Genomic DNA, 9,727 nt, shown 5'->3' with positions numbered 1-9,727 from the left:
AAGTCCTCATCCATCGTCCTTTCCACCGCTGTAATACTATCTTTGACAAGCAATGCCACACCTCCCCCTCTTTTACCCCCACCTCTGACCCTACTAAAACATTTAAATCCTGGACCTGCAACAGCCAATCCTGTCCCTGTTCTAGCCATGTCTCCGTAATAGCCACAACATCGAAGTCCCAGGTACCAACCAACGCTGCAAGTAGCTGTGCTTGTAAAAATGTCAGTGTTGAGTCAATCATCGCTAATGGAGATGGAGAGGTCTAGGAAGGGGCGGAAGGGGTCAGAGATGGTCCAGGTGAATTTAAGGGTTGGGGTGGAATGGGTTGGTGAAGTTGATGAACTGTTCAACCTCCTCGTGGGAATGCAAGGTGGCCTCTATGCAGTCATCGATGTAGCAGAGAAAGAGATAGGGAGTGGTGGTGGTGTAACTATGGAAGATGGACAGCAAAGCTGGGGCCCATAGCTGCGTGACCATGGCGACCCTGGAAAGCGATTTTTCTTAGTTTTATATACAACAAGCAAAAACTTTCAGTTTATGTTGAGCATGGAATTGTGGCTGGAAAGTTGAGGGGAATGTTTGAGCTGCTTTTTAAAACTTTTTAGAATTGGGGCCCATAGCTGATTGACCATGGCGACCCTTTTCATCTGGAGGAAGTGAGAAAATTCGAAGGAGATATTGTTTAGGCTGAGGACCAGTTCAGCCGAACTAGTGAGAATTTCAGGGGAAAGGTATGGATGGGGACGTCGGGAGAGAATGGAACGAAGGTCTTGGAGGCCCTGGTCATGGCAGATGGAGATCTAGAGTGTTTGGATGTGCATGGTGCAGATGAGGCGCTGGGGGCCTGAGAAACAGAGGTCTTGGAGGAGGTGGAGGCCGTGGGTGGTGTCGGAAATGTAAATGGGGAGCTCCTGAACTAGCGGGAAAAGCACAGTATCGATGTGGGTGTTGATGAGTTCGTTGGGGCAGAAGTAGGCTGAGACAATGGGTCGGCCGGGGTGGTCAGGCATCTGGAACATGGGAAGGAGGTAGAATCGGGCAGTGCAGTGTTCCTAAATTACGAGATTTGTAGCTGTGGACTCGTCTGGACCACTCGTGTAGTCTTCACTAGTTTCCTCATTACCCTTTCGCCCACCATACCCCAGTTCTAACCTGTCAGCTCGGCACCATCGTCATGATCTGTCCTACCTGCCAATCTTCCTTCCCACCTATCTGCTTCACCCTCCTCTCGACCTATCACTTTTATTCCTTCCTCCATTCACCTGTTGCACTGTTAGCCACATTCTCCCCAGCCCCATTACTCTCCCAATTATCTCACCACCCCGGAGGGTACCAGCCTCATTCCTGATGAGGGGCACCTGGCCGAAACGTCGATTTCCCTGCTCCTCGAATGCTTTCTGACCTCCTGTGTTTTCCAGCACCTGTCTAATCATGTAAAAATACATTTGACAGCCTGAAAGCTGTGTTAACTGCTGCTGCATTCTTGGTCACAACAAATTGGTCAAAGCAATTCAATGCGGCTCTTGATGCGAGTGATGTGCGTGTTGTTGCTATGCTCTCACAAGAAAATGTCGATAAGTTAGAAAGACCAAACCGGTATTTGTCCAGGAAATTGAACATTCATCAGTAGCAGTATTCGACTGTTGAGAAGTGGACTTTGACCCTGTTCATGGCGTGATAATATTTTCATGTTCATGTTCCCAGTAATGTATCTGAGACAATCATTTACACTAACCATAACCCACTGAGGTTTGTGGAGAAATGTAAGGACAACTGCAGACTGCTTTAGATGGAGCTTGTTGTTAGAGACATTCAGTCTGAAAATTGTCTCCGTGGCAGGACGAGAAAACGTTTGCCGATGCATTGTCCAAACTTGGAAGAGAAAGGGAGGAGCTCAGTGCTAACTCTTGTATTCACCACCCCGCGCGATGAAGGAAAGTGTGCCATATGCCTTCTTGACCACTCTGTCGACCTACGCTGCCACCTTCAGGGTACAATGGACCTAAACACCCAGATCTCTCTGCACATCAATTTTCCCCAGGACTTTTCCATTTACTGCATAGTTCGCTTTGTAACTGGATCTTCAGAAATGCATTATCTCACATTTGTCTGGATGGAACTGCACTTGCCAATTCGCCGCTCAACTCTCCAATCTGTCTGCATTCTGCTGTGTTCTCTGACAATCACCTTCACTGTCTGCTGCTCCACCAATTTTAGTGTCATCTGTAAACTTGCTAATCAGGCCAGAGAAATGTGTACTGCACGAACAGTGTAACATTCAGCGTTTTATTCATGAAGACATCTTTAGATATTGTGTGTTCACTTTTTTAAGGTGGGGGTGTGACGATGCTGTTCATTTAATAGGGTCAGGTGGTCCTTTGTTTTCTTTAACAGATGTCATAAAGGCAGATTATCCGATGAGCCTGGTTTGGAAGGAATTTCAGGACTAATTTGGTGATAAGTAAGAAATGCTGCATCAGGCTAAATGCTTTCATGTCTTGTACACTTATACAATGAAAGCGAAGTGGCTAGTGCTCACAGATCATGTATCTCTGGTTGGTTTTAGTTTTATCAGTCTGGTTGTTCAGAGCTGCTGGTCAATTTTTGGCTTGAAATCCAACGAAACAGTTACATAGAAGAAGGTGTTCCGTGCTGAGTTTGTCTGACATCTCTCCTGTAAGAGCCGGTGATTGTTTTCATTTTTTTTTTTGTTCAGGCTGCTTGTGGTGATTGGTGCATTAATTTGGAAAAACGTCATTTAGTTGTGGCTACGTTTTGTGTTTCGAGAAATGCTAAGTTATTTTGCATAATGTCCTGTAACAAAGTTTGTCACTTTTTATTCTAATTGTTGTTCCTTGGCTCAAGGAGACTCTGACCTTGATTGGGTTTTTATCAGATGGACAATAAACTGGGACAGGCTCCATTCAGTCGTTTTTGTTACAAAGATGAAAAAGATTTTGAGAGGCCTTTAGTTTACATGTAAGCAGGCCAAAGTGGTCATGTTTTCGAAGTGATCTGTATAAAATGGGGGAGTGGTCAGCTCTCTATCTGAGCAGTTTCAGTCCCGTCTGACCTGTCAAGGAGTTCAACAAGGAGATGTGTGGAAGTTCTCTCCACCCTTCCTCTCTCTCTTTCTGCCCTTCAACTTCAAACTATAAACATGCATTCTATTTATACTGATTTTTAAAGGATAGTTAATTTGTTGGTTCTCTTGTGTATATTCGAAACAGCAGAATTAAGTCGAGTTTAGGTAGGCTGAGTTCTGTACGGGTTATTTATTCTGTTCTTTGTGTTTCATTGTGCAATTTTGAGAACAAAATGTTGTCTGTTTGAAAATCAAGTAGATAATCTAACTATTTTACTCCGGCTAATTCTCAGTGTACAAAAATCAAAATAAATTGCAAAGTTATGGTCTGGGATTGCCTGCTTAAGAATGCTTTGAGTGGTCTGGCGGAGTCCAAATCAGTTCCCTTTTGATTATGTTTCGGTCAGTAATCTTGCAAATGATTTCTGTGTTACTGAAAGCGAAGTTGTTGAGCCACCTGTATCTCTCCTGTAATGTCCTCTGTGCACCTGCTTATGACAACTCGAAAACGGGTTTGGATTACTTTCCTGAAATTTTTGAGAGTGTCTGGTCTGGTCTGGTCCGTAACACACTCCACACAGTTCCGAATGCAGCTTGAACCCTGCCTGATAATTCTCATCCTGCACAGTCCGAATTGTCCTTTGCCGCTTCCCATTCAATGTCGCTTGACAGAATGCTTCAAGATGCAAAACCTTTCCTGCTGACTCCCAGTCCATACTGGCCCTATCAAACAAACACATTCGCATTTACTCACATGTTACACAAATCCAATTTGCACCAAATCACTCCAAATGAACATGAAGATCTTCCTGTTCATCCATCTTTACATGAGTCCTAATGGAACGAAATCCCTTCCAAAGCACTCCCGCTCTACAAAATCCCAATGAGCCCAAACTCGTTTCATTTAGACTGCGACTCTAAGCAATCCCAATGGACTCATTCCCCTTCCTGCTCGCTGCCACTCTACACAATCCCAATTAACTCATTCCTCTTCCTGTTAAATCCTACGCTATATAATCATAGTGGACCCATATCCTTTTCACTTCTACTCTACACAATCCCAATGGAACCAAACCCCTTTTCATGCACCTCCACATCACAGAAACAGGTTAAATGCTGTTGAGTTGGATTTATTGAAAAAATATAAGACTAAAAAAATCTGCTTAGAAAACAGCATAGTTGCACCTCCTGATGTGGGGCGCTGCTTGCATGGTTGGAAAAAGCCTTCAAAGTATTTCGATGTAATAGCACTGAGCCTCCCACGATGATGTAGCCATTATGCAGTCTGAGAAAGGTGCTATCATTAGATAGGTTCAGGAAAAATACACAATGAGGTTTGTTGTTTCCAAAAGGGTTGGCAGTAACGTATTGAGAAGGATGGTGCTGAATGCAACGCCCAGTTAATTGCTGATTGGCTAGTTGGCAGGGCGAGGTTTATAATATTGACAGGTTTCGCCATCCAGGTGAGGGCCACAGGTGAAGCTGTAGAATAAGCTCACAGAGCCATAGTGGAGGGGGCAGTTGATGATGTACTCACCAGAGGTCAGTCTGTCCTTGCAAGTGCCCAGGAGATCATCATATTTGACATCCACATCCCAGACCTCAAAGATCAGATTCTGACTGCTCTCGGCATTGACGTGACCTAGGTCCAGTTTCTCGTTCCACACGGGGTTGTTGTTGTCATAGCTCACAAAGGTCCTGCTCGACTTCTGGCCATACTTGACCACTACAAAGCTGTCAGCGGCAGAGAAGTAGTCCGCCCAGAGACCCTGCCCCTTTAAGACGATGACCACCAGGTGGCCCAGCCCCTTCTCTTTGGAACAGCAGTTCCGGTCCACGTGACTGTCCTCATGGCACATGCATGTGCATGGTTGATGCGGATCACGGTAAGAGCCATGTGGGCACTGTGTCCCCATCCCACATTGCTGGTTGAGGGCACTAACTGCAATGTAATAGCTGATGTAGCGCCTCAGGTTCTTATGCCTGGGATCATTCTTGGGAAGCAGGTGGTGGAGAGGTGCGAGGGCATAGCGCACCATGCCTGGGTGGGTGGGTAGGGTGACCATCCATTGAGTGAACGCTGAGCCATCCTTGTTGAACAAGAGGTCAGCGCTCTGCTTGGTCTGGCCCCCCTTCAACTCCACTTCCCGGTCACTGAAGGCCTGGTAGACATTATCATGGTGCTTCATGGCACGTGCCATCTGCCGGCACTTCTGGTCACTAAATGAGCCTCTTGCAATTAACCCCACCATGACACTGGCCTCCATTGACAGGCAGTCCTTAACCTCTTCAGCAGTGTAGCCCTTAGATGCCACTTGGCATGTTGGAATAGCTGTCACGTCTTTGAAGCTACCACCCAGCTCCACTGCCTTGATGTAATGGGTGCCGTAGGTTGCCACCAGCTTCCTGTACCAGTATATGGTGTCATCGTTGATGATGTCAGGGAGTCGGGAGATGGAATTGGCAAACTCCGGCGCCAGTTTCGGGTTCTCCTTCACCCGGTACTGGTAGTAGAGGCACTGGAACTGGTGACTGCTGAAACTGTGGCGATCCCTCTTGGAATGGGTCGTGCCAAAAGTCACCAGCTTCGACTTGGAGCCAGCCAGCACCCAGTTGACCTGCGTGCTCATTTCGGGTAGGATGAGCAGGTCAGCTTGCCAGTCGTTGGTGATGGCCGATGTGGCAGACTCTGACAGTTTGGCAGCTGAGTGGTAGAGCTGGCTGGAGAGCGAGCGCTGGCAGGAGCTCATGGTACGCCAGTCCACCAGTGAGACGGGCAGTCGCTGGCGCACGTTACTGAGATGCCCATTGTCGCAGAGGGTACAGCTCCCGTTGGTGAAGCGCCAGGTGTTCACATCGATCACAAAGGCACCCTTGGGCCGCAGGGTCACCACATCATAGCCATCCCCAGCCAAGCGGGACCCTGGCACAAAGCTGACATTCCTGCACTCACTGTCACTCTCGGTGGTACAGACACTCAATATGCCCCTCAATGCGAAGCAGAGAAAGATGAGCCAGCCCAGGTTTGAATGCCAAGCTGGCATCATGGCATCGGTGACAGGTCTGACAGCAGATCTGCAAGAGAAAAAGCAAACATCTGAATTGACAGATTTACGAGATAGATGTATAGACTTTGAATGTGTGTTGAAGTTCTGTTTGCTTAACTGGGCATATTTATGAACTGCTAATAGATGTATCACAAAGCTTGTCCCTTTTTTTTAAAGAAAGCTCTTCCTTGGTTCAAGAAAACTCTGTCCTTGATGTTTTTCTGAGGGGTAGTAAAACGGGCCAGTCTCTGATCAGTCTGATTTGGTACAGATATGGAAAGGATTTTAAAAGACTTTTTATTTACATGAAATCAGATGAGAATTCAGGCCAAGATGGTCACGTTTTACAAGTGACCTGTATCAAGAAAGGGAAGTGGTCAGCTCTCTAGCTCGCTGAGTTGAGCAGTTTCAGTTCACTCTTGAACTCGTTGGAAGTTCAACGTGGAGCTGTGTGGAAAATCTCTCTTCCATGCCCTTCAACTTCAACCTCCAAACAGGTGTTCCATGGAATGTTCCATTCCATGCTAGTTTTTAAAGGAAGCTTGCACATTGGCACTGTTGTGTCTTTTCGGAAAAATATGCTGAAGTCTCGTTTGATAACTGAATTCTCCATGGGTCTTTCTTCTATTCTTTGTGTTTCATTGTGCAATTTTGTGAATGCATTTTTGTCTGTTTTAAAACCTAGTAGTCAACCTAACTGACTTACTCTGGGTAATTTTCACTGTACACGTACGTAAACAAATAGCAACGTTGTGGTCTGAGCTGCCTGTTTAAGAATGCTTTGAGGGCTCTGGTGTAGTCCATAACAGAGGTATGCAATTTTGAATGGGTGTTTAAGGTCTAGATTAGATTAGATTACTTACAGTGTGGAAACAGGCCCTTCGGCCCAACAAGTCCACACCCACCCATACCCCAACATTTACCCCTTACCTAACACTAGGGGCAATTTAGCATGGCCAATTGACCTGACCTGCACATCTTTGGACTGTGGGAGGAAACTGGAGCACCCGGAGGAAACCCACGCAGACACGGGGAGAACGTGCAAACTCCACACAGTCAGTCGCCTGAGGCGGGAATTGAACCCGAGTCTCTGGCGCTGTGAGGCAGCAGTGCTAACCACTGTGCCACCGTGCCGCCCACAATCTGTTTGATTATTTTGACATTTTTTATATGAAGAGAGTTGGCAAGAGCTTTATTCTACCAAACAATTGCTGAAGGACAGCTGGATCTATTTGACTTATGAATGAGCTGTTAAGATTATTATAGCATTTTAAGTGAGTGTTGAACATATGTTTCCTTAATATGACATTGCAGGAGAGTTTAAGAGCGTTTGATAGGCTACTCCGAAATCATCCATAATATTCCAGGTAATGACTCACTCCCTGCTCTCTGGTATTCTCTATTTCAACCACCCTGAACACCTCGAACAGATTCCAGTCTGTTCCTCTCTGTCTGATCTTTTTTAATTGCTATATAAACCACCCTGGAGCCTTCGATTAGATTCTAATCTGCAAATCACCCCCGGTTATCTGCTATTATATGCACAAACCGCACTGAACCCTTGGATCAGATTCCAGGTTGTCACTCACTCTCTGACATGATAAACATTCCATAAACTACGCTGAAGCCGTCAATTCCATTCATGTCTGTAACGCATCACCGGGAATGCTTTTTCGATATATGGAAAAAGCTGCAACCCCTCGATTAGGTTCGATTTTGCAACTCACTCCCTGGTATCTGCAATTCTACGTGTAACCCACCACGAAGCGCTCGTTTAGTTTCCAATTTGTATTTCTCTCAGTCATTTTATATATGATCCAGGGCACCCTCGCAAATGAATTCCAGTCTGCAACTCACTATATGTACACCATCCCCAACCCCTCGATTATGTTCCAGTCTGCAACTCACTATATGTACACCATCCCCAACCCCTCGATTATGTTCCAGTCTGCAACTCACTATATGTACACCATCCCCAGCCCCTCGATTATGTTCCAGTCTGCAACTCACTATATGTACACCATCCCCAGCCCCTCGATTATGTTCCAGTCTGCAACTCACTATATGTACACCATCCCCAACCCCTCGATTATGTTCCAGTTTGCAACTCACTATATGTACACCATCCCCAACCCCTCGATTATGTTCCAGTCTGCAACTCACTATATGTACACCATCCCCAACCCCTCGATTATGTTCCAGTTTGCAACTCACTATATGTACACCATCCCCAACCCCTCGATTATGTTCCAGTCTGCAACTCACTATATGTACACCATCCCCAACCCCTCGATTATGTTCCAGTTTGCAACTCACTATATGTACACCATCCCCAACCCCTCGATTATGTTCCAGTCTGCAACTCACTATATGTACACCATCCCCAACCCCTCGATTATGTTCCAGTTTGCAACTCACTCCCGGTTTTCTCTTATGGCTGTGATCATGGTTCAGTCTGTTCAGTGGCAGAGCACCAGAAGATTTTCAGCAAAGTGAGAGAGATTGGGACAATAGTTACCAGGAAAAAAGGGTTTTGCAGGAAGAGGTCACAAGGATAAAATTTGAGATGCGCAATGGAAGAAATCGAAGGGAACGGCTTTCTGTACAAAATAACACCCACCAGCAAATATGTTATTTGACATGGATTGTAGATAGATTCCAGTCTGTAACTCACTTCCAGATGCCTGCATTCTATATAAAAACACCCTGAACACCTCGATTCGAGTCCAACCTCGAACTCATTCTTTGTTGTACGCTATTGTATGTATAAACTACGCAAAAACTCACAATTAGATTCCAGTCTGTAACTACCTTCTGGATGTCCATGTATAACCCAGCCTAAACCTGTCGATTATATTTCAGTCTGTAACTCGCTTCAAGATACTTTTATTCCACATATAAACCACCCAGAAACTTTCAATTAGATTCTAGTCTATCACACACCCTCGAGTGGCTGTTGTTCTGTACAGAAATCATCTGAAATCCATCGATCTGATTCCAGTGTCTTATTCACTCGTGTATTTCTGTTATTCTACAAATAAAACATCCCAAACTCTGGATTCGATTACAGTCTAAATCCCTCCCGGCTATTTATTATTCTACATATAAACCACTCTACGTCGTGGTTTATATGTAGATCCCAGTTCGATCTACATATCGATCAGATCCCAGTCAATAATTCACTCCTTGATATCCTACCACTGCATATGAATGCAGATTTCTCCAGCTTCCTCATTTCCCCGCCCCCCCCCCCCCACCCCCACCCCACCTTATCTCAGTCCCAACCCTCGGACTCAGCACCGCTTTCTCGACCTGCAATCTTCTTCCCGACCTCTTCGCCCCCACCCCCACTCCGGCCTATCACCCTCACCTTAACCTCCTTCCACCTATCGCATTCCCATCGCCCCACCCCCAAGTCCCTCCTCCCTACCTTTTATCTTAGCCTGCTTGGCACACCCTCCTCATTCCTGAAGAAGGGCTTATGCCCGAAACGTCGATTCTCCTGCTCCTTGGATGCTGCCCGACCTGCTGCGCTTTTCCAGCAACACATTTTTCTGATCTGTTATTCTTTATATATATACTTTGAACCCCTCGA

At 45.8% G+C, this 9,727-nt stretch overlaps 1 pseudogene across 1 annotated transcript in view; it reads right to left on the bottom strand.

The window, feature by feature from the left end:
- Positions 1-4,199: 4,199 nt before the first annotated feature.
- Positions 4,200-9,727, bottom strand: part of LOC122548068 (perforin-1 pseudogene) — a 5,847-nt pseudogene continuing 319 nt past the window's right edge. Inside the window, exon 2 of the transcript XR_015754030.1 lies at positions 4,200-6,160. The product of XR_015754030.1 is annotated as a perforin-1 pseudogene (transcript). The remainder of the gene's footprint in view (positions 6,161-9,727) is intronic.

The sequence above is a fragment of the Chiloscyllium plagiosum genome, unplaced genomic scaffold, assembly GCF_037043375.1.
Source record: "Chiloscyllium plagiosum isolate Xiang-an unplaced genomic scaffold, Cpla_swu_hap1 HiC_scaffold_41, whole genome shotgun sequence".
Taxonomy (NCBI): Eukaryota; Metazoa; Chordata; class Chondrichthyes; order Orectolobiformes; family Hemiscylliidae; genus Chiloscyllium; species Chiloscyllium plagiosum.
This window is presented reverse-complemented; position numbering and strand designations above follow the sequence as displayed.